The sequence below is a fragment of the Choloepus didactylus genome, chromosome 3 (genome assembly GCF_015220235.1).
Source record: "Choloepus didactylus isolate mChoDid1 chromosome 3, mChoDid1.pri, whole genome shotgun sequence".
Classification (NCBI taxonomy): Eukaryota; Metazoa; Chordata; class Mammalia; order Pilosa; family Megalonychidae; genus Choloepus; species Choloepus didactylus.
This window is the reverse complement of record NC_051309.1, coordinates 373,354-398,061: the sequence shown is the minus strand read 5'-3', so window position 1 is coordinate 398,061 and position 24,708 is coordinate 373,354.

Below are 24,708 nucleotides of genomic sequence, written 5' to 3'. Positions count from 1 at the left end.
CACGGAGCCTCCCTGTCAGCGGGTCCTTGAGCAGCTGCGGCTGCATCAGGTGACGCGAAGGAGAGGCAGAGAGCTGTGAAGCGAGGCCTGATCTGCTCTGAGCCCGGAGTCTGCTATTTCCACACAGCTCCAACTGTCTGAGACACCAGGAAACGCCACCTGCTGCGTTAGCCGGTCCCGGTTGTGTTCTGACGTGCACAGATGCAGCCAGGGGCAGCTGCGACCCTGTGGACAGTCAGTGCCCCCTTGCAGACCACCCGGGGAGAAGGCTAGTAGGCTCCGCTCTGACCACGGTCAGCGGGTCAGCTGCGTGGAGGGTGGGGTGCCTGTGACACCCCAAGTGGTTTCATTCAGGAGGCAGTGGGAGCTTGGGGTCGAGGCCTGGGCCGGAGAGAACAGTCTGGGGTCCTCAGACGTCACCTCTGAGCTGTACTTTTATCCGTTCATGTGGATGCAGAGGGAAACACCCAGGCCTTCTTCAGGTGAAATAAAGAAGACTGACCCGGACTCCTCCTCTAGGAAGGAAGGGAGGGAGCGCAAGTTAGTCATTGCCAGGGCCACAGGCACCAGACGGAGACCTGGAGAATGGAGGCAGCTCAGAGCTCAGGGCCCACAGCCAGAGCCAGAGCCAGAGCCACGGCCCACAGCCCACAGCCCACAGCCAGAGCCAGAGCCAGAGCCACAGCCCACAGCCCACAGCCACAGCCCACAGCCCACAGCCAGAGCCAGAGCCAGAGCCAGAGCCAGAGCCAGAGCCAGAGCCAGAGCCACGGCCCACAGCCACAGCCACAGCCCACAGCCAGAGCCAGAGCCAGAGCCAGAGCCAGAGCCAGAGCCACAGCCCACAGCCCACAGCCACAGCCCACAGCCACAGCCACAGCCCACAGCCACAGCCACAGCCCACAGCCCACAGCCACAGCTCATAGCCACAGCCACAGCCCACAGCCATAGCCCACAGCCCACAGCCACAGCCCACAGCCACAGCCACAGCCCACAGCCACAGCTCACAGCCACAGCCACAGCTCACAGCCACAGCCCACAGCCCACAGCCACAGCCACAGCCCACAGCCACAGCCACAGCCCACAGCCACAGCTCACAGCCACAGCCACAGCTCACAGCCACAGCCCACAGCCCACAGCCACAGCCCACAGCCCACAGCCACAGCCACAGCCCACAGCTCACACCTCACAGCAGCTATCCCTGAAGTATAGGGATCTTTAAGAAGATTCACTTGCAGAGACAGCTAGATGGCACAGAATTGCACCTGCTTTTTTGCAGCTGTGGGATAAGAGGGGAATTTTTCCCTTCTTATTTTGCCAAGATTGATTTCACTAGAAATTAAGATTCCTGGCATTTTGTAAGGCAAGGTGCTGGAATTCCATCAATTAATATTGAAAGGGGGGAAAAAGACAGAGAAGCTCAAAGTTTACAAGACGGAAAGGAAAGGGGCGGAGAATGTTACTGACCGACAGAATCGGGATTATGGTTGGCAGTTACCGCACACGAATGCTATTTGAAATCACGGGGCTGGGAAGGCCACCAGGGGCAGGACAGGGAAGTGCCTGGAATTCTTTCTCCACCCAGGCACTGACGGGCGTGGGTTGAAGAGCGAGAGCCAATGAGGAGGGAACGTGAGACCACTGAGACCCTCCAGGGAGCTTTGCTGCAGGGGGAGCAGGCAGCGAGGCGGGGGGCGAGAAGATGTGCCCACGAGCCTGACCCACCAGGAGGGAGGAAGTGTGGACGCAGAAGAAGCCTGTTCCCCTCCCACGCTGCACCCAGTGTCAAGCCGCCGCCGACACAGCGGAAGGCAGGGCCGGCTCTGGTCACGGCCGCACTGACAGCAGCTTCTGCCTTAGTGAGCAATCGCTGTCCCTCGTCCCTCACCCCGGGTGGAGCCAGCTCCATGGAGACACCCATGTGACGGCTGAGGGACCGTGCTCGGAGCAGCAGGGTGAGCCGGAAGCATGTCCACCAGCCCCGGTCAGGCCTGGCCAAGGGCTCTGCTGCAGCCCAAGACGCCCCAGCCGATATCCCCAGCTCAGCCGCTCCTGGATCCTGACACTTGGACACTGGGCGACAATAACTGTTTGCTGTTTCAAAGCGCAAGTTGTGGGGTAATTTGTTGTGCAGCCATAGAAGCCCCCACAGATTTGAGCACCTGGAAGCAGGTGGTGCCCTGACAAAGACCGGAGAGGACAGTGTGGCTTGGAACTGGTGGGTTGGCAGGGCTGGGAGGCCTTGGAGGACAGCGTCAGAGAAATTCTGGACTTCGAGGTGGCTGCCAGTGAGGACTTCAAAGCAAGTGGGAAACAGCTTATCAAAATCTGACGGTGGCATCAAGTTTAATAACGCGGTTTCCTGTCTTGGAGAAAGCAGAAGACGCACACACTTGGATCACCTGGTTGAGAAAAGTCCCAGGGGGAGCGTGGAAGGCACTGCCCAGCTTCCCCTCACTGCTCGGAGGAAGCACGAGAGGAGAGAGACACGCGGAAGAAAGGGCCATTAAACAGGAAGGAGCCAGGGTCCCTGGCCAGGAAAATCACCTGCCTCTGCAGGTGGCAAATGATGCAAAAAATTAGGAAGCGGCTCCAGGCCCAGAGACGACACTCGCAGGAAGGCTCGGGCTACACGAGGCTGCACCGTAGGATCCTCCGTCAGGTCGGGAAGATCAAGGTGGCGCCTGAGGGCCTGTCCAGGTGGAGAACAGCCCCTTACGAGGTTGGAGGTGCGTCCCAGGTGCACCCCGAGGAGAAGAGGACGTATCTCACGGAGCTTCGAGAACGTGATGGGAGACCTCAGGAAGAGGCCACAGGGGACCCCCCAGCTTTCAGATAATTACATCAGCAGGCAGGAAGGGTGAGGGCAGCACAAATTCGAAGAGTCCTCTCCTCTGGGCAGGAAGCAGACTGAGGAAACAAGAGCTGCCTCTCACAGATAAAGAACGACAGGCAGGAGACCTCCAGGCAGGAGCAGGGCCGCACCCTCATCGCGGCGCCCCAGTGTTTCCCCAGCTGGGCTTCAGAACTGCTGCACGCCTCCTATCCCCCTCCTTTTTAACAGGAATGTCGATCATGCCCACACTGCCTGTGGGGAGCGGCGGACAAGGCTCCTCTTTGTTCCTGTGCGACACGGCGATCAGGTATTCGCAGCAGGAGGAGCTGGACCCAAGGAGCTGCACCCCAGGAACCTCACTGTTCCGGTTTGCTAGAGCTGCCGTCATGCAAAATACCAGAAATGGATGGGCTTTTATGAAGGGGGTTTATTAAGTTACAAATTTACAGTCCTAAGGCCATAAAAGTGTCCAAATTAAGGCATCAACAAGAAGACACCTTCACTGAAGAAAGGCCGATGGCATCTGGAACACCTCTGTCAGCTGGGAAGGCTCGTGGCTGGATCTGCTGGTCCTTTGCTCCCAGGTTCTGGTTTCAAAACGCCTTTCTCCAAAATGTCTCTGGGCTTCTGTCTCTCTTAGCTTCTCACTCAGCTCCTGTGCATCCTTTCTTGTTTTCCCAGGATGTTTCTCTCTAAGCCTCTGGGGATCCTCTCTTAGCTTCTCCAGGTAAACTCTGGGCTTCATCTCTTAGCTTAGCATCTCCAAACGTCTTTCTGTCTGCAACTCCTAGTGTCTGGGTCTGCACTGGCCCCTGAGCTCTCCTAAGACTCCAGTGAACCAATCAAGACCCACCTTGAAAGGGCAGGGCCACACCTCCACGGACATGATCTAATCAAAATGTCTCACCCACAGTCGGGTGGGTCACATCTCCATGGAAACAACCTAATGAAAGATCCCACCTGTGATACGTTTGCCCCCACAAGATTGCATTAAAGAGCATAGCTTTTGTGGGGGGTGTGATAGATCCAAAGCAGCTCACTCGCCAAACAGACCCGATGTAGATGTTGACACTCTGGACATTGGGCTGATGCACTATTGGGATAAGACTTTTGGGGACCTTGGGAGGGCTCAGCACATTGTGGGAGAGACACGAGCTATTTGGGTTCAGAGGCAGAGTGTGGGGGGCAGCCTCCTAGACGGCCCCGAGGGTCCTGGCCTCCTCCCAAGACAAGGGCTGGTCCGTGCGTCCAGCAGACTGCGGCAGGGACAGAGCTCGTTGCCTTGGGACCAGGTCGGGAACGCTCGCTCCGGGGGAGGCAGCTCGGTGGGGAGGCCCTGGGCGGCAGCAGCCACACAGGTGAGCGCACCTTTCCCAGGTGAGCTGGTACACTGCCTGGAGCCTCCCCTGGCTGCACACGGCGTCAGACCCCCGCTCCCAAAGGAGAGCTGCACCCCGAGGAAGAGGCTCTCATGGAGTCAGGCTAACACCGTGATGAGATGAGGAATGAGAAACGGTCTTTGCTTATTATTTGAATAGGTTTGTTTTATATTGATGACAGAGAAGAAAGAAAAAGGAAAGCAGGAGGGAGAAAGGGAAGTCAACAGTGGGTGGCAGAATACAATCTGGGAAGCAAACATGGGCTTTTCATTGGATGCTATCCCAGATTGCGGATTCACTTATGTAAGTATCTTAATCTGGGGGGGAGACATTATTTTTGATGAATGTTGCCACAGTTTGGGCGTTTCGTGTTTTCCGGGCACCAGGTGCACAGGCCTTGCCGCGCTAAGCCTCCGTCTGGCCCAGCTCCGAGGGCTCCCAAATGCAGCGAACACGAAACACAGGCTTGCTATTGTGCAATCTACTTCTGTGCTTTCCGATGTTTTTTTTTAATTTAAATTTTTATATTTAAAATTTTTTAAGTTATGGTAAAATGTACATAATGTAAAAATCATTTTAACCATTTTAAGTGAACAATTGTAACATTAAGTGCAATGACAATATTGTGTGACTTTCATCACTGTTGTGAGAATATTTCGTCACCCTCGGTGCTGTCCCAGCCATCTGAAGGCGCTGGCCCCGGAGGACCCACCAGGCACCGCAGACGGCACCAGGAGTCCGGACCGCAGTCCCCACTGCGCGGCCACGTGGCTGCAGGATGCTGCACGGAGGGTGAAATCCACCGACATCTTTGCAATTTACCAGCCTCTTCATCTGGCACTTTCCTGGATGCCACGCGGTGTAGATTCTAGAGTCTCAAAAATGGTCACTTTTCCCAGCTCCTGCCATGTCAGTCGTGGTGGTGGTGGAGGGACCGGCTCCTGGAACTCCCTGCTCTGCCATCTCCTCACGATCCTCCCCCAATTTGTTTTATTTAGGAAAGTACCACTGCTCGTGTGCGTCCTCACTGCAACGCCACATGGTGTGGCTGAGGAGAGCTGAGGCCCTGCCGACCTCCAGTGGACCCCGTGTTGTTCAGACAGGTCAAGGCCAGGCCTCAGGACACGGGCCAGAACCGTCAGATTCTGTGAGAGCTGTGCCCCGCCTGGGTCAGGAGTGATTCCAGGGGAAAATCACCATTGCCCCACACTTAGGGTGGCCAGTGGGTCCTCCCTGCTCAGAGGCAAGCTCTGCGGACTCAGCCACGGGGTGCCTGTCTCCTCCGGGTGGGCCGGGGTTAAAGCAGCCCCAGGCCCTGTCTGGGTGCTCCGGCTGACGGGGCTGTGCTCTGAGCCTCGGTACATCACAGTGGTGCACCATCACCACAGCCAGTTCCAGAACTTTTCTTCACCCTTCAGCTGTCACCCCTAATTCCCATCCCCCCAGCCCTAGGCAACCACTATTCTATAGATTTGCCTATTTGCACATTTCATATAAATGAAATCGTATAATATGTGGTCTTTTGTTACTGGCTTCTTTCACTTAGCGTAATGTTTTCAAGGTTCATCCTGTGAGCTCGTAGCAGACCTTCGTCCTTTTTTATGGTTGAATAGTATTCCATTGAATGAGTATACCACATTTTGTTTATCCAGCCACTGGTTGATTAACATTTGGGTTGTTTTCACCCTTTGGCTATTGTAAATAATGCTTCTGTAAACATTTGTTCCAGTTTGCTAAAGCTGCTGGAATGCAAAATACCAGAAATGGATTGGATTTTACAATGGGGGGTTATTGGTTTACAAATTTACAGTTCTAAGTTCATGAAAACGTCCCAGTTAAGACATCAACAGGACGATATCTTCTCTGAGGAAAAGCCGATGGCATCTGGGGCTCCTCTGTCACATGGGAAGGCACATGGCTGCAGTCTGCCGGGCCTCTCCTGGGTTTGCTTCTCGTTTCCATGGCTTTCTCAAAAAATGTCTCTGTGCTTCTGTCTTAGCTTCTCTCTCTCAGCTCCTGTGTGTCCTTGTTTGTCTCTCCCAGGGCATTTCTCTCTAAGCATCTGGAGTCCTCTCTTAGCTTCTCCAGGGCAAGCTCTGGATTTCATCTCTTAGCTTCTCTCCTGGTTCCGGTTTCAATGGCTGTCTCCAAAATATCTCTGGGTGTTTTCTCTCTAAGTGTCTCTGAGCTCTCTTCAAAATGTCTCTGCCTTTTATCCTCTCAGAGAGTACACCAGTAAAGATGATTAAGACCCACCTTGAATCGGGGGGGGGGGTCACATCTCTATGGAAACAATCCAGTCAAAATGTCCTACCCACTATAGGTCTTTCCCTTCATGACTGGATTAAAAGAACATGGCCTTTTATGGGGTGCATAACAGATTCAAACCTGTACGACATAATGTACAAGTTTTTGTGTGGACATATCTTCAGGTCTTGGATATGTACCCAAGAGTGGAATTGCTGGGTCTTATCATAACATTATACTTTTAACATTTGAGATACTGCCAGACTGTTTTCTAGACTGGCTGCACCATTCTATATTCCTACTAGCAGTATATGCAGGTTCCTATTTCTCCACATCCTTGTCAACACTTGCTACTATCTGACTTTCGTGTCTAGTCATCCTAGAATGAAGTGGTATCGCACTGTGGTTTTGACTCGCATTTCTCTGATGACTGGTAACGTCAAGCAGCTCTTCATATGCTTATTGGCCATTTGTATATCTTCTTTGGAAAAATGTCTGTTTAGATAATTAACCACTTTTAATGGGGTTATTTGTTTTCATGTTATTGACTTGTAAATCTTTACTGTTCTAGGTACAAATGTTTTATCAGACATGTTTTGTAAATATAATTTTTCCCATTCTTTGGGTTGTTGTGCAGTTTGAAACTGTGGTGGACCCCAGAAGAGCCATGATCTTTTAACCCAGTCTTGTTGGGCAGAACCTTTTGACTGGGTGTTTCCATGGAGATGGGACTCACCCAACTGTGGGTAAGAACTTTGATTATATTATTTCCATGGAGGTGTGGAACCCGCCCATTCAGGCTTGATTAGCTCACTGGACTACTTAAGTGAGCTCAAGCCAGCACAGACACTGATGCTTGGAGATGTGGACAGGAGTTTGGAGAAGCTAACACAAGAGATGAAGCCCAGAGTCTGCCCCAGAGAAGCTAAGAAAGGACTCCAAGATGCTTAGAGAGAAATGCCCAGGGAGAAACAAGCAAGGATGCACAGGAGCTGAGAGAGAGAAACAAGAGATGCAGAAGCCCACAGACAATTTGGACAAAGCCATTTTGAAACCAGAACCTGGGAGCAAAGGACCAGCAGACACCAGCCACGAGCCTTCCCAGCTGACAGAGGTGTTCCAGACGCTGTTGATCTTTCTTCAGTGAAGGTTCCTCTTGTTGATGCCTTAGTTTGGACACTTTTAAGGCCTTTCGAACTGTAAATTTGTGACCTAATAAATCCCCTCTATAAAAGCCAATCCATTTCTAGTATTTTGCATAATAGCGGCTTTAGCAAACCAGAACAGTTGTCTTTTCACTTTTTTGATAGTGTCCTTTAAAGCAGACAAGTTTTAAATTTTGATGAAGTTCAATATATCTATATTTCCTTTCGTTGTTTGTGCTTTTGGTAACATATCTAAAATCCACTGCTAAATCCAAGGTCATGAAGATTTTACCCCTATGTTTTCTTCTAGAGTTTTATTTCCTACATTTAGATCTTTGATCCATTTTGAGCTAATTTTGTATATTTGATTATTATACTCTGCATTTGTTGAAAACCCTATTCTTCACCCTTGTCAAAAAGACACATGGATTTATTTGTAAACTCCTAATTCTTTTCCATTGATTGATATTTCTATCTTTATGCCAGTACCACACTGTCTTGATTACTGTTGTCTTGTAGTAAGTTTTGAAATTGGGAAGTGCGAGTCTTCCAACTTTGTTCGTTTTCAAGATTGTTTGGCTATTCTGGGTCCTTTGCATTTTCATATGAATTTTAGAATCCACTTGTCAATTTCTACAAAGAATCCAGGTGAGATTCTGATAGGAATTGCTTTGAATCTGTAGATCAATTTGGGGAGTTTTGCCATAATATTGTGTCTTCTGATCCATGAGCATGGCTTGTCTTTCTATTTGTTTAGGTCTTTAATTTCTTTCAACAATATTTTGTAGTTTCCAGAGTATAAGCTTTGCACTTCTTTATTGAATTTATTCCTAAGCATTTTATTCTTTGTTATACTATTGTAAATGGAATTGTTTTCTTAATTTCATCTTCGGATGATTCATTGCAAGTCTATAAATACAATCAATTTTTGTATTTTTATCTTGTATTCTGCATACTTGCTTGAACTCATTTATTAGTTCTAATAGTTTTTGGTTGATTCCTTAGGATTTTCTATATACAGGATCCTGTCATCTGTACATAAAAATAGTTTTACTTCTTCTTTTCCAATCTTGATGTCTTTTATTCATTTTTCTTGCCTAACTGCCTGGTTGGAACCTGCACTCTTAAATAGAAATGGCAAGAGCAGATTTCTTGTCTTATTCCTGATTTTAAGGGGAAAGCATCGTCTTAAAATTAAGTATGATGTTAGCTGTGGGGCTTTCACAGATGCCCTTTATCATGTTGAGGAAGTTAACGTCTATTCCTAATTTTTTGAATGTTTTTTTTTTTTTTTAATCATGATAGAGTGTTGGATTTTGTCAAATGCTTTTTCCATGTCTGTTGCAATGATCATGTGGTTTTTGTCTTTTATTCCATTGATATGATGTATTACATTAGTGACATTCGGGTGTCAGACCAATCTTGCATTCCTGGAATAAATGCCACTAGGTAAAGATATATAATTTTTTACATGTTGCTGGATATGTTTTGTTAGAATTTTGTTGGGGGCTTTTGCATCCATTTTTATAAGAGATATTGTCTTTGTCTGGTTTTCATATCAGGGTAATACTGGCCTCACAGAATGAGTTCTGAAGTATTCCCTCTTCTTCTATTTTTTTGGAAGAGTGAGAATAATCGGTACTAAGTCTTCTTGAAATGTTTAGTGGATGCACCAGTGCAGCCACCGGGACCGGGGCTTATCTCTATGGTGGGTTTTTGATTACATATCTGAATCTCTATACTTGTCGTGGATTTATTCAGATTGTCTATTTCTTCAGGACTCAGTTTCAGTAGTTTGTGTCTTTCTAAGAATTTGTCTATTTTCTCTAAGTTATTTAGTTTATTGGCATACAATTGTTTGAAGTATTCCTTTATAATCTTTTTTATTTCTGTAATGTTGGTAGTAATAACCCCTGTTTCATTTCTGATTCCAGTAATTTTAGTCTTATTTTTTTTCCTAGGCAATCTAGCTAAAAGTTTGTCAGTCTTTTGTTAATATTTTAAAAGAAATGGCTTTCAGTTTCATTGATTTTTTCCTACTGTTTTTATATTGTCTATTTCATTGCTTTCCACTCTAATCTTTACTATTTCCTCCCTTTTGTTTGCTTTAGATTTTGTTTGCTCCTCTTTCTCAATGTCTTAAGGTAGAAGATTAAGTTTTTATTTGAAATCTTTCTTCTTTCTTATTATAGGCATTTACAGCTATACATTTCTTCCTAAGAACTACTTTAGCTGCATTGTGTGCATTTTGTCATGTTGTGTCTTTGTTTTCATTGATCTCAAAATATTTCCTATTTCCGTCTTGATTTTTTTCCTTGTTCCACTAGTTAAGAGTGTGTTGTTAATTTCCACATATTTGTGATTAGCTAAAATTTTTTCTGTTTCTAATTTCATTCCATTATTATCAGAGAACATACCTTACATTATTTCAGTCCTTTTCAATTCACTGAATTTTTTTTCCGCTACATTATATCTTCTTTTGCACATAAGGAAAACAACCCATTGACCAAGCAGTTCTAGAATTATTAGTGTTCATTAATCAAGAAGGAAATAAGGTCAAAAAGCAAACTTTGCATCTCTTCCCAAATATATATTGCAAGTTGTGATGGTTAGGTTCATGTGTCTACTTGGCCAGGTGATGGTGCCCAGCTGTCTGGTCAAGCAAGCACTGGCCTAACCGTTGCTGCGAGGATGTTTGTGGCTGGTTAATAAACCAACAGGCTGGTTTATTAAATCATTAGTCAATTGACTGCAGCTGTGACTGATGACGTCAATGAAGGGCGTGTCTTCCACAATGAGAGAATGCAGTCAGCTGGATGTAATCCAATCAGTTGAAGACTTTTAAGCAAGACAGATAGAGGAACTTCACTTCTTTGGCTGCCCAGTGAAGCTTTTCCTGAGGAGTCCATTCAAGTTGCCAGTTTGTTTCCTGAGGAGTTCATCAAACACCTTCACTGGAGTCACCAGTTTGCTGCCTGCCCTGTGGAATTTGGACTCGTGCATCCCCACAGTTGCATGAGACACTTTTGTAAATCTTATAGATATTTATAGATATGTCTTGAACCTGTTTCCCTAGAGAACCCTAACTAATACACGAACATCACAGAAACTTGCAATAACATGTGCAGCAGGGGCTGGTTTTCAACAGAGAGCCCAAACGAGAAGGGTGAGTATCAAAGTCAGACCAGGAGCAGCACCCAGAAGCAAAGCTGCCCAGCCCACGTCCACGCGTGAAGTCCATCGCCCACATCAGACCCAACTCCAAGCACCTCTTCCTCCCACATTCCGGGCCAATCACTTCTTGCTCTTCCAAGGTGGCTCATCCGTAAGCAGAAACTCAAGCAGCTCCAAATCCACTTGTCCAGCTGTGCTTCACCCGGCACCTCCCCAAGCGAGGCCTCGGCTAAACTCCACATAGCAAGCTCCCGGGGCTGTCCAAGAGCCCTCGCCCGTCTGCACCACTTTGCGGCTGGAGCTCTGGTCGTCTGGCTCCCCCGGCTTCCTCATTCGCAGCCCATCCTTTCCCCAGGACCTCACGACTGCTGGGGGAGAACTTCTGCACTCCCTGCAGTGGGCTGGGGCTGCAGCTGGCACAGCTCCCTTTCCCAGCACTGGATTCCTTTGCTCCTTCCCTTCTGTCTCCGTGGCATATTTCTCCGGCAAGTGCCCAGCTCCGCCCTTTCCACCTCCGAGCGGGACTTGGCCTTTGGCGCGGCTTCCTCCGTTGGCGTCAGCTGAGACCCCGGTGAGAGTGGCCGGCAGAGACGGTCTTCCCAGTGGCCTGGAGCTGCCGGTGCCAACAGCTGGCCCAGCTTTCTCAAGGACTTTTTTTTAATGCAGATCTTACAGAGATATATTCGCATACCCTACAGTCATCCATGGTGTACGATCCGCTGTTCACAGTATCATCATATAGCTGTGCATTCATCACCACAATCAACTTTTCAACATTTTCATGACTTCTTAAGGACTTTTTGATCCTGCTTCAGTTTCTGCGCCAATGTGGGGACAATCTTGCTTTTTAAAACCCTTCAGATGTCATCAGTGCTGATATCAGACCCTGCAGCCAATCTGGGAACTGGCTGGGACTCTGCGGATTCCTTATGTAAACACCTGATCTGCCTCTCAGCTCCCCGTGCCAGGCCCCGGACCTGCACCAGGCACCTCCACTCGCCTCCAGCTTTCCTCTGTAGTTTCGGGGCCCTGGGGGGCGAGAAGTGACGGCAGAGGCCACCGTGGAGCAAGCTGCGTGGCCCGAGGGCCTCGGCTGAGTCACGAGCACCCGGCCCTCTTCTCCTCGGCCAGGTCTGTCGGCCTGAAGCTGGCTCCAACAGGTAAGTGTGCTGCACTCCCTACACGCCACTAACGAAGGGTGCGTGTTCCCGAGGGAGCTGAGCCCCTGCCCCTGCGCCCCACCTGCGGTGAGGAGAGCAAAGGGAAGGAGCAGGTCCCCGTCCCTGAATGTATTATGTCCTCCAAAACACAGGCTCCCGGTCCCAGGGGACCACCCGCCACCCCCGGGCTGCACGCCCAGGTGAGCGACAGCCACGTGGACTCCCCGGCTCGGCCAGAGGAGCGAGCAGCCACCCTGAGGCCCGAACCCGAACGCGCAGCGCGGGGCGCGGCGGCCCCAGCCTGTTTCCTGGCCTGGGTCCATCCTGGAGCTCGTGCCCTGTGCACTTGGGAGGTGGAGGCTGCTGCGGTCACAGAGCATCTAGAGAAGGCTGGACTTCTGGTCATCGAAAGGCCCATTTACAAGGGATCACCTCCACGGGAACGGATCCTGGGTACAGAGCTCCAAGCCACCACGTTTGAAAATTAATTTTTACCAGTTTTCGCTCTATGGGAGTGAGCCCACAGAGTTCATCCAGTCGCCATGCAAGAAGTGAGTATCATCTTCTTAACTGCGAGTTGTTCTAGGGCTCCAAGTCTGATCACCTCTCTTTCCTGATTAGAAACCTTAGTGGCCTCCCGTTACCTGCAGAACACATTCAACACCTTCTGCATGGAACAAGGCCCTACAATACTTACTTTGCTTTTCATTTTACACCTGTAGCTGTGACATGACTTGCTATTTCTTGCAAAATCCACTATGAATTTTTATAACTCCTTTGCCAACAACAGGGTCACAAAAGTAGGCCTGAATAAATACTTGATTACCGCCTGTGCTGGTTTGAATGTATTATGTCCTCCAAAACGCCATTATCTGATGTAATCTTGTTGTGGGCAGGTGTATCAGTGTTGATTAGATTGTAATTCTTTGAGTGTTTCCATGGAGATGTGCCCCACCCATTCAGGGTGGGTCTGAATTAAATTACTGGAGCACTATATAAGCTCAGACAGAAGGAGCGAGCTGCTATAGCCAAGAGGGACACTTTGAAGAATGCACAGGCGCTGAGAGAGGAGCTGCAGATGAGAGACAGTTTGAAGACGGCCATTAAAAGCAGACTCTTGCTCCTGAGAAGCTGAGAGAGGATAAATGCCCCAAGAGCAACTGAGAGTGACATTTTTGAGAACTGAAGCCTAGAGAGGAACATCCTGGGAGAAAGCCATTTTGAAATCAGAACTTGGAGCAGACGCCAGCCACGTGCCTTCCCAGCTAACAGAGGTTTTCCGGACACCATTGGCCACCCTCCAGTGAAGGTACCCGATTACTGATGTGTTACCTTGGACACTTTATGGCCTTCAGACTGTAACTGTGTAACCAAATAAATCCCCTTTATAAAAGCAAATCCATTTCTGGTGTTTTGCATTCTGGCAGCATTAGCAAACTAGAACACTATCTGATTCAGAAAAGTTGTTAATTCAACTCTAACTTGAATGTTGCTTGCCTTTTCAGTGGATTGATGAATCAAATGGAAGTGAAACAAGATGAAGTGTCAGAACGTCACCTCATCAATAATGTGAGTAACTTCTTTGTTGAATCACATGATGGTTTTCAAATAGTCAAAGAATATTTCCACAATTTTTGGTGGTATTCACAATGTAATTGCTATAGCCACAACACACTTTTGAGTTTAATCTGCATTTTCATCACTTTATTAAATTTAGATAATCAACAAAACAGTAATCAGCTCTAATGTAGCATTTTTCCGTTTCAGTGCTGTGAATGGTCACCATGAACAATTTGTTCTGCCCGTGTGGAGTCCTGGACATGAGGCTGGGAGGAGGGTGTGGGAGCACCAGGCAGGCCCACGAGCAGAGTGACCTGAAGAATACAGAGGGTAGTGAAATGTCGTGAAACAACGAGAAAGTGGTGCCTTTATGTTTTAATAGAATTTATTTAATTGTAAATTTATATCATTTAATTTTTAGTAATATTTATATTTAACAGGTGGCTTACAAATTCCTGAAAATATAACAGTCAGGTCCTGGGAGCCAGAGTGAACTGGCCGCAGCGCACGTCGGCTGAGGCTGCAGGAGGGCGGCGGGGACACCTGTCCTGTCTCATGGCCCCCGGAGGGGCCGTCGATGAGCTCTCCAGGCGCCAGTAGCCAAACGAGGTGAAGCTTCACCTGCCCCAAGGCTAAGGGCACTCGTGGGGGCGGTGGGCAGAGTTCTGAGATGATCCCAAGATTCCCACCTCGTTATTAGGTCATGTTATATGGCAAACGGGATTTTACAGATGTGAATAATATCCACAGCCAGCTGACTTGAGTCAATCAAAAGGGAGATTGTTTCGGGTGGGCCCGACCTGCCCAGGTGAGCCCTTGAAGAGACGGAGAAGCAGCAGGGGCAGCTCTCCTGGCTGGAAGGAAGCACACGGCCGTGCTGCGAGCTCCGAAGGAGAGTGGCGACCTCCGGGAGTTGAGTCCTCACTCCGACTTGCACACAGCTGAGTTCTGTCAACAACCCGAATGGGCTCGGAGAGGACCCCAAGTGCCTTCACCCCAGCCTGCTGACACCCCGGCGGTGACCACCGACCTACGGAAGCTGAGACAGTCAATTTGTGTGGTCTTAAGCTGCTCAGTTTCTGATAATTTGCTATTCAAAAATAGAAAAACTAATACAATGAACGAATTGAATCCTTTAGTTTGAATTTGAACTCATAAAAGAAAAACTCACGTATCTGTACTCCCTCATGACTTTTTAAAGTGGTGTCAACACACTGAAAGACACTGAGATAGGGACACTCAGCTTTGAATTCAGGAGCGGGGGGGCAGAGACCAGCTGTTCTGTGTGCAGGAAAGAGAGAGAGATGGAGAGATGGGGGAGGCAAGAAGGGGAGTCCAGAAAGAAGCAAACAAGAGCCAGGAGCTGGCGGGGAACCGAGCCAAGAGGCCCGTGTCTCTGAGGCGAGAGGGAGATTTGACGGATGGGGACTTTCTCTGAGATGCTGTCCGCTGTGCGACTCCTCTTCATCTCTCCCTTGAAAACCTGAGTGAATGCTATGTTGTTCACAAATACACAAGAAAGTCGTTTTGGCTTTTGGGTTTTTGTTTCTTTGTTTTTTGGATGGGAGTGGGAGAAGCTCAAAGAAGTGGATGAAAGGACAGTTGGCTCATGCTGCAAAGGAAGTAGTATAAGATCTTTATTAGTAGAAACAATGTTTTCCCATTCCCTATCAAATACATGTTGACTAAATACCTAAAGAACAGTACCCTAATGAGGCATTAAATTACAGCTTCCACAGGGTTTCCCCAGCATGGGCATATACAGAGTAGATGGTCAATAAAGTGGTCGACGTACTTAATGCCACTGAATTGTACACTTAAAAGTGGTCAAAATAGTTCTTATGTCATGTAAAACTATTTTTAGACACTGGAGAGCATCTAAAAGTGGACATAAACCAGAGGAGAATTTAATTCAAAAAAAATTCATCATGAGTCTGTGGCTTCTTGGCACGAAATCACTGCCTCATCCCCATTCCCTTGGCTACAGAAAATGAGGTGGGAGAAGACACGGTGTTAGATGAGATAAACCACAGGGCTTGGAAAGCAGTTGGAAATTGAAAGGCGACATTCCCAACAAGTGTAGGAACCGCAGAAGGAGAGCGATGTGCGCCCACACCTGGCCGGCAGACGCGCCACACGTGCGCCAGGGGCTCGCTCAGGGGAGCACCCACCCTGAGAGACAGGGCTCCGGGGCCAGAGCTGTGCAAAGGTGCTGCGCTCAGCGGCTCCCCACAAAGGCCCCTCAACGGGCCCCGGAGGCCTGGGGTGCCAGAGGCCAAGGCTGGAAGACAAGCCAGAAGTTAGGGGAAACGTGGGGGTGAGGGTGAGCGTTGTCTCTGCCAAATCCTTGGCTGACTGCCGAACGTCACAGGTACAGGAGACACCCAGGAGCACATCTGCAGAGGCGACAACGAGAAGACAAGGACGGGGCAGAGAGGTGAGAAGCTGCACACTGCAGGGGAGAAAAAGCTCACGGACTCCAGGCATCTTAACTTCTCACGGGAAGAAAAACTCAATAATCTCTAGCATAACGTGAAGAATCTATTCAAATCAGCATTTGACCTAGCTTGGTGAATGCTCCACGTGCAGATGGAAAGCATCTGTACTCTGAGCTGTGGTTATTGTGTTCTATAAATGCCAATTAAGCTGATGCGGTTTGTGGTGTCGTTCAGGCCTTCTATATGATATATTTTTTGTCTAGTTCTATCCATGAAAAGTGTATTAAATCTCCAGCTGGTTGTAGATTTTCTATTTTTCCCTTTGTTTTTGTCAGTTTTTGTTAATATATTTTGACACTTTCTTATTAGACATGCATGTTTATAATTGTTATATCTTCTTGTTCTTTGATTTTTTCATCATTATGAAGTATCCCTGTTCGATTCTTATAATACTAATTTTCTTGAAGACTGTGTGCTATTAATACAGCCACTGTAGCTTTCTTATACTTCACATATCATGTCCTTAAATTTTAATTTCCACCTATTTATGTCTTTGTATTAGGAATATATCTATTGTAAACAACATAGTTCTTGGTTTTTTATCCAGTCTGACAATCTCTACTTTTTAGATTGGAGCATTTAATCTATTTATTTTTAATGTAATTACTGATATGGCTGTAGTAAGGTGACATTTTTGTCTTCTTGTCACCTATTTGTCTCGTCTGTTTTTTGTTTCTCCATTTCTTCCTTTCTTCTTATTATTATTCAAATATATTAAAATTTTTATTCCATTTTAATCGCTCTTAGTCTTCTAACCTATAGATCTCTTTGCAATTTTTTTAGCGGTTGCCCTGGGAATTACAATATGCATTAAGGTTTATACTAAGGTATTCAGACTTGCTATTAGTCAATAGGTTCAATACAATCTCAATCAAAATCTTAATACCCATTTTTTTGGTAGAAATCAGCAAGCTGATTCTAACATTTATTTGGAAATGCAAATAGCTAGAACAGCCAAAGCAAGTTTGAGAAAGAAGTAAAAAGTTGGAGGACTTACACTACTTGATTTCAAGATTTACATAGAGTTACAATAATCAAGACAGTTTGGTATTGGTACAAGGATAGATATGTAGATTGATGGGATAGCTTTGAGAATCTAAAAATACACCCAAATTTTACAGTCAATTGATTTTCCATAAGGCTGCCAAGGTAATTCAATGAGAAAGGCGAGTACTTTCCACAAATGATGCTGGAACAATTAGACATTCATGTGCAAAAATTAAAAACATGATCATTATCACATTCTGCATATAAATTATTAATTTGAAATGGATCATAAATATGTGCATGAGTTAGAACAGTACAACTTGGGAGACAGAAGAAGATGGCAGCATAGAGAGGAGTGGAAGCTAGTTTGTCTCCCTGGAACAACTAATAAGCAACCAGGAACAACTAGTAAATAATCTGGATTAACTGTGAGGGGACAAATGTGACCATCCACTCATCATACACCAACCTGAATTGGGAGGAATGCCCAAGATTGCAGCATAAAATCTGTAAGTAAAAACTGCAGATCCAAGCCGGAAGCCCCCTCCCCCCATGCCCTGAACTGCAAAGCCTCAAGGTGCTACACAGCAGCTCTCTCCGAGGAAGTGAATACAGCTCAGCTGCGCTCCTGTGTGGACTGCTCGATACAAGCTATGAATCCTCAACAAGCAGACAGAGGCTTTTGGTGATGACTGACCTCAGAGAGTCAGAGGGTGGCCACGGACTGGCCCTGAAGGGGGCTTTCTTTCCCTGTTTTGGCTCAGTGGAGAAAGCCTCAGCCATTTTCAGTTCCCAGCACTCTGACCAGACAAGGGTAGAGATAGCACAGGCAGAGAGTCTATTTAAATGTAAATAACCTCATCCTAGGGTGTGTATCTTCCCTAAGAGGAAAGAGGTGGGGCTCAGCTCCACTACCCACCTTCCATTCAGAACCAGACCCCAGAGCCTGGGGGAAAACAGCCATGGGCCACACCTCCTTACACCAGTCTGGAGCTACAGGCTGACAGGTGCCACCTGCTGGGCAGAAAAGCACAGTGACCTGAGGCCTCACAGGGTGTACCAATCTTGTAAGACACCCTCAGGGAAACTGGATACTATTCCCTCCTTCCAATACCTGAGCCCATTCTAGTCTAGGAAAACCTGATTGGGGTAACCAAGGAAACCAGATGCCTTGACAACAGAAAACTACAACCTGCACTAAGAAAAATGAAGTTATGGCCCAGTCAAAGGAACAAACTTACACTTCAACTGAGATACAGGAATCCAAACAACTAATGCTAAATCAATTCAAAAAGTTTAGGGAAGATATGGCAAAAGAGATGAAGCATATAATGAAAACACTGGGCATACATAAGGAAGGAATTGAAAGTTCAAAAAAACAACTGGCAGAATCTATGGAAATGCAAGGCACAACACAAGAGATGAAAGACAGAAGAAAATGAAATGAAAGAAACATGTATGAAAATAACACACAACAGCAGATCTCAAGTGGCAGAAGAAAACACTGAGGAACTGGAAAACAATTCACCTGAAAACCTACACGCAAAAGAACAAATAGAGAAAAGAATGGAATGCGGGATACTGATCACGTGCTTCGACTTGGCGGGCCTGGGCTGGGGGACCTGATCAGCCCCTGGGGAGGGTGGTGGGCACGGGCGACAGCGCCCTCCACTGCCCCCCAGGCCTGGGAAAGTGAGGCCGGAGGCAGGCCCCATTTCCTCACCCAAAATACCACCGTAGGGGAGGCTTGCCGGAGGGAACCGCCTTTTCCCCACCCCCTTATCTTGCCCCTGACACTCCCCATTGCCAGAGCAACTCCCCCACCGTCAGTGCGCATGCGCAGTTACCAAAACTACTCCCGCCCCTTGTCATTCAACCTCCGCGCCCTCTCTGAACCAATCCAAGCCTTCGACCTCTATAGCTACCCTGCCCTCTATTCGCCCAATATAAGCTGGTGTTCTCCCCTAATAAAACTCTCTTGGTTTCATCATCCCTCAAGTACCGTGTCCTGCCTGTTCCTTCTCGCCGCCCTCCACACCTTGCACGCCCCCCCGCCGGGGACCTGGCCAAATCCCCCGCCTCGCCCTCGCCTCCGGGAAAGAGCCCCCGCCGCCGGTACCTTCAGAGCAAGCCTGGGAGCCTAGGATTTAGCTACCGGCCGCCACCCCCCCCCCCAGACGAATCAACAGCGACCGCAATGGAAAAATATGAGTAACATCTCTGGGAACTTAAGGACAAAATGAAATGCAGGAATGCACATGTCATTGGTGTCCCAGAAGAAGAGAATGGAAAAGGGCAGAAGCAATAATAGAGGAAATAATCATTGAAAATTTCCCATCTCTTATAAAAGACATAAAATTATAGATCCAAGAAGCACAGTGTACCCCAAACAGAATAGATCTGAATAGGACTATGCCAAGACACTTAATAATCAGATTATGAAATGTCAAAGATAAAGAGAGAATCCTGAAAGCAGCAAGAGAAAAGCGATCCATCACATACAAAGGAAGCTTGATAAGTTTATGTGCAGATTTCTCAATAGAAACCATGGAAGCAAGAAGGAAGTAGGGTGATATACTTAAGATACTGAAAGAGAAAAACCACCAACCAAGAATCCTATATCCAGCAAAACTGTCTTTTAAGGGAGAACTTAAAATATTCTCTGACAGACAATGACAGAGTTTGTGAACAAAATACCTGCTCTACAGGAAACACCAAAGGAAGCACTGCAGACAGAAAGGAAAAGACAGGAGTGAGAGGTTTGGAAAACAATTTTGGGAGATAGTAGTATAGCAGTGTAAGTACACTGAACAAAGATGACTGTGAATATGGTTGAAAGAGGAAGGCTGGGACCATGTGGGACACCAGAACAAAAGATGAACGATGAAGACTGGGACTGTGTAACTCAGGGACACCTAGGGTGCTCAATGATTGTGATACAAGGTACAAATATGTTTTTACATGAGGTAGAACAGATGAATGTCAACATTGCAAGGTGTTAAAAATAGGGTGGGATTGGGGGGAAAATACAATCAATGCAAACTAGAGAGTATAATTAACAGAAACATTGTTTTATGCGTCCTTTAATATAACAAAGGCAATATACCAAAGCTAAATGCATATGGCGGGTGGCATAGGGGAAGGGTATGGGACTCCTGGCATTGGTGATGTTGTCTGACTCTTTACTCTACTTTAGTTTAATGCTATCTTCCCTTTTGTTGCTTTCTAGCTGTCATGTTTTTCTCTCTCTTTTTTCTTTTGCTTTTATCTCTCTAACTTCTTTGACTCTTCCTCCTTCTTTGTGGAAGAAATGGAGATGTCCTTTTATAGATAGTGGTGATGGTGCTGAATACATAAATATGTGACTATATAGGGAACCAACAATTGTTGACTTAGGACAGAATGTGTGGTGTGTGGACAAAATCGTCTTAAATAAGATGGGTTGATGAAGAAACCTTGAGGGCACTATATTGAGTGAAATGAGACAGACACATAAGGACAAATATTGCAGGGTCTCACTGATATGAACTAATTATAATCTTTAAACTCCTAGACATGAATTATAAGTTACCAGGATATAGAATGAGGCTAAAGAATGGGGAGCAGTTGCTTATTATGAGCAGAATGTTCAACCAGAGTGAACTTAAACATTTGGAAATGGACAGAGGTGATGGTAGCATGTTGTGAGAATAACTAACAGTGCTGAAAGGTGTGTGAAGGTGGTGGAAAGGGTAAGCTCAGAGTCATGCATGTCACCAGTAGGAAAGTTGGAGATTAAAAGATGGGAATGTATAAAACAGTGAATCTTGTAGTGGACAATGTCTGTGATTAACTATACAAATATTAGAAATCTCTCTCATGAACTAGAACAAATGTATGACACTATAACTAGAAGTCATTAGAGGGGCATAGAAGAAAAAATATATACCTATTGCAAACTATATACTACAGTGAGTAATATTTTCACATTCTTTCATCAACAGTAACAAATGTACTATACCACAACTATGAATCAATAATGGAGGGGTGGTGGTGGTTAAGGGTATGGGAGGATTTCAGTTTCCTTCTTTTGACTTTATTTCTTTTCTAGAGTAATGAAAATGTTCTAAAAACTGAAAAAAATTAATTGTGGTGATGGATACATAGCTGTATGATTGTGCCATGGGCAATGATTGTACACTTTGGATCTTTGGATGGTTGTATAGTATGTGAACAATCTCAATAAAAACTAAAGAAATTAAAAACAAAACAAAACAAAACAAAAATACAACTTATGGAAGACATAGGAGAAAATATTTGTGACCTTGGTTTAAGCAAATGTTTCCTAGATACAATACATAAACCATTAAAGAAAAAAGTAATAAATTGGGCTTCATCAAAATTAACATGTTTTACTTTTAAAAGATACTGATAAGCAAATAAAAAGGCAAGCTGTTCTAGTTTGCTAAATGCTGCTGGAATGCAAAACACCAGAGATGGATTGGTCTTAAGGCCATAAACAGCAATCGGGTACCTTCACTGGAGGATGGCCAATGGTGTCTGTAAAACCTCTGTTAGCTGGGAAGGCACGTGGATGGCGTCTGCTCCAAAGTTCTGGTTTCAAAATGGCTTTCTCCCAGGATGTTCCTCTCTAGGCTCTAGTTCCTCAAAAATGTCACTCTCAGTTGCTCTTGGGGTGTTTGTTCTCTCTTAGCATCTCTGGAGCAAGAGTCTGCTTCCAACGGCCATCTTCAAAATGTCTCTCATCTGCAGCTCCTGTGCTTTCTTCAAAGTGTCCCTCTTGGCTGTCTCTCCTCTTCAAAACATCACTCACAGCTGCACTGAGTTCCCTCTGCCTGTCAGCTCATTTATATGGTTCCACTGATCAAGGCCCACCCTAAATGGGTGGGGCCACGCCTCCATGGAAATATCTCATCAGAGTTATCACCTACAGCTGGGTGGGGCGCATTTCCATGCAAATCTACTCAGCACCAAAATATCTGCCCCACAAGACTGCATCAAAGAATACGGCATTTTCTGGGGGACATAATACATTCAAACTGACACACAAGCCATAGACTGGGAGAAAATATTTGCAAGATATTTGTCTGATAAAGAGCTTATATCCAGAATACATAAAGAACTCTTACAAGCCAACAATGAGAAGACAAACAATCCAATTTTTTTAAATGGACAAAAAATTTTATCAGGTGCTTCACCAAAGAAGATATATGAAAGGCCAATGGCTTTATGAAAAGTGGATCAACATCATTAGTCATCAGGGTAATGCAAATTAAAACCAACACGAGATTCCACTTTGGACATACCAGAATGGCTGATGTCAAGAAGGCTGAAACACCAAGGGCTGGTGAGCACATGGGATAACCGGAACTTTCATACCTCGCTGTAGGGAATGCAAAATGGCCCAGCCACTCTGGAAAGCAGTTTGGCAGTTTCTTATAAAGTTAAACATAAACTAACAATATGACCCAGCAATTCCATGCAAATTGTATCTCAAAAAGGCATCAAAAAACTGAAGAAATGTGTTGCTTGTGCCCCAGTGGTTTCACTCTCAAGTATATATCCAATAAAACACACACCCAAGTGCATCAGGCTCCAAACTGCTTTTATTCACTTAAGCCCCAAACTGGAAACAGTAAAATGGGTAAATACACTGTAGCATATTCACATGCTCTGGCAATGAAAGTGAATGAACTACAGATACATGCATCAGCGCTGCAAAATCTCACAAAGTTGAATAAAAGAAGTTGGACTGTAAGAATCAGACTTATTCCATTTATGTAAGTTCTAAAACAGGCAAAACCCACTATGGTATTTAAGGGTGCACACGTATGTGATAAAGTATAAATAAATGCAAGGCTGTCTGGAGGGATCTAAAGGAATGCTAAAAAGGGAATTAGCAAGATCCAACACAAGATGAAATTGGCCTAATTGAGCACTTATGTCCTGTAACAAGCTATGTCTGGTACCACTGCAAACACAGGAGGGGTGACTTTGTCACATTCTCTATAATCAGTGATCATCTGCCAGGCACTGTCAGGCTTCTTCTCTGGCCAGACTGGGCTATCAAGTGGGCTGTGAGTGGGGATTACAACGCCCACTCCTCCCAGTTCCTTAATGGTGGCAGTGAGTTCCTGATGGCTGCCTGGTAACTTATATTAATGCACTGCCACCGTGTGTCTAGTGGAAGGAATCTTTACCGGTGACCACTTAGCATGTCCTCTTTGAATGGTTTTGACAACCCAGCACCAGAGACAGAATTCACCCACAGCAGTTTGCAAAATGACATTTTGCAAAATATCAATTCCCAATATATATTCTGGAATAGGAGATATGTACACTGTATACCTCTGAGGTGGTAACCAGCCAATCTGTATTAACATTTTTTCTTTTTTCTGTTTTTATAGCTTTCAAATTACAATTTAACTAGTAGCTATAGAACAAATTTTAAAGGATGCCATGGGTTACAGTTCCATCATTTCAATTCTTTCCTTCTAGCTATTCTAATACCCTAGCAACTAAGAAAAAGAAAATTATATAGATTCAGTATTAACATCCTTTGTTAAATTCCTTCTTGTCTGTTTCTACTGCTTCCCCTAGTTTAATCCCTTTCCCGATCTTCAGGGATGACTAGCCAGTGGCCACCCTAACTTGTTCATGTTGACAAGGGGTGTTGACATTACGGGAAAAGGGAACACATCTGGTTGATGTTCCTGAAGAGGCTATTGCCTCTGGGTTTTGGGACTTAGCTGGCATAGAAATTCTCTGAAGGATTTAAGTTTCTGAAAAATAAACTTAGTGAGTGAAACTTTTATAGAGTCTCAGGGCTCTGGGTATTCTTTAAGGCTGTCAGAATTACTGTTGATTGGGCTTATCATACTGTGGTCATTTGGCATATCTAGGTGAAGCTTACATAGGAGTAACCTCCAGGACAGCCTCTTTTTTAAATGCAATTTTATTGAGATATATTCACATAACATACAATCCTCCAAAGTGTACAATCACCTGTTCATAGTATCATCATATAGTTGTGCATTCATCACAATTAATCTTTGAACATATCATTACTCCAAAAAATAAAATTAAAATACAAAAGAACATTCAAAACATTCCATTCACCTCCTTCCCCCATTTGTTCATTTATTTATTTACTTTTATTTAACACTCACTCATTGTTTTTTTTAAAACTTTATAAAAAAATTTAAAAACAAACAATAAAAAACAACTTTTCAAACAAAATTATAGGAAAAAACAAATAACCTAAAATAACTACATTGTTGCCAACTTGTTCCTACCATACCCCCCAAATTAACAAACAATACTAGATCCTGAGCATTCCCATAACATTAACTTTACCCTCCATAACTGTCTGTTCTTACTAGATTATCGTTCCCCCTTCACTATTTGCTGTCTATCACTAGGTCCCCCAAATTCTACAATATAAACTATTTATTTTACATTTTTCACAGAGTTCACATTACTGGTAAAATATAATATCTCTCTTTTTGTGCCTGGCTTATTTCACTCAGCATTATGTCTTCAAGTTTCACTCATGCTGTCACATTTCATGATCTGGTTCCTTCTTACTGCTGCATAGTATTCCATCATGTGTATAAACCACACTTTGTTTATTCACTCATCTGTTGAAAGACATTTGGGTTGTTTCCATCTCTTGGCAATTGTGAATAATTCTGCTATGAACATTGGTGTGCAGATATCTGT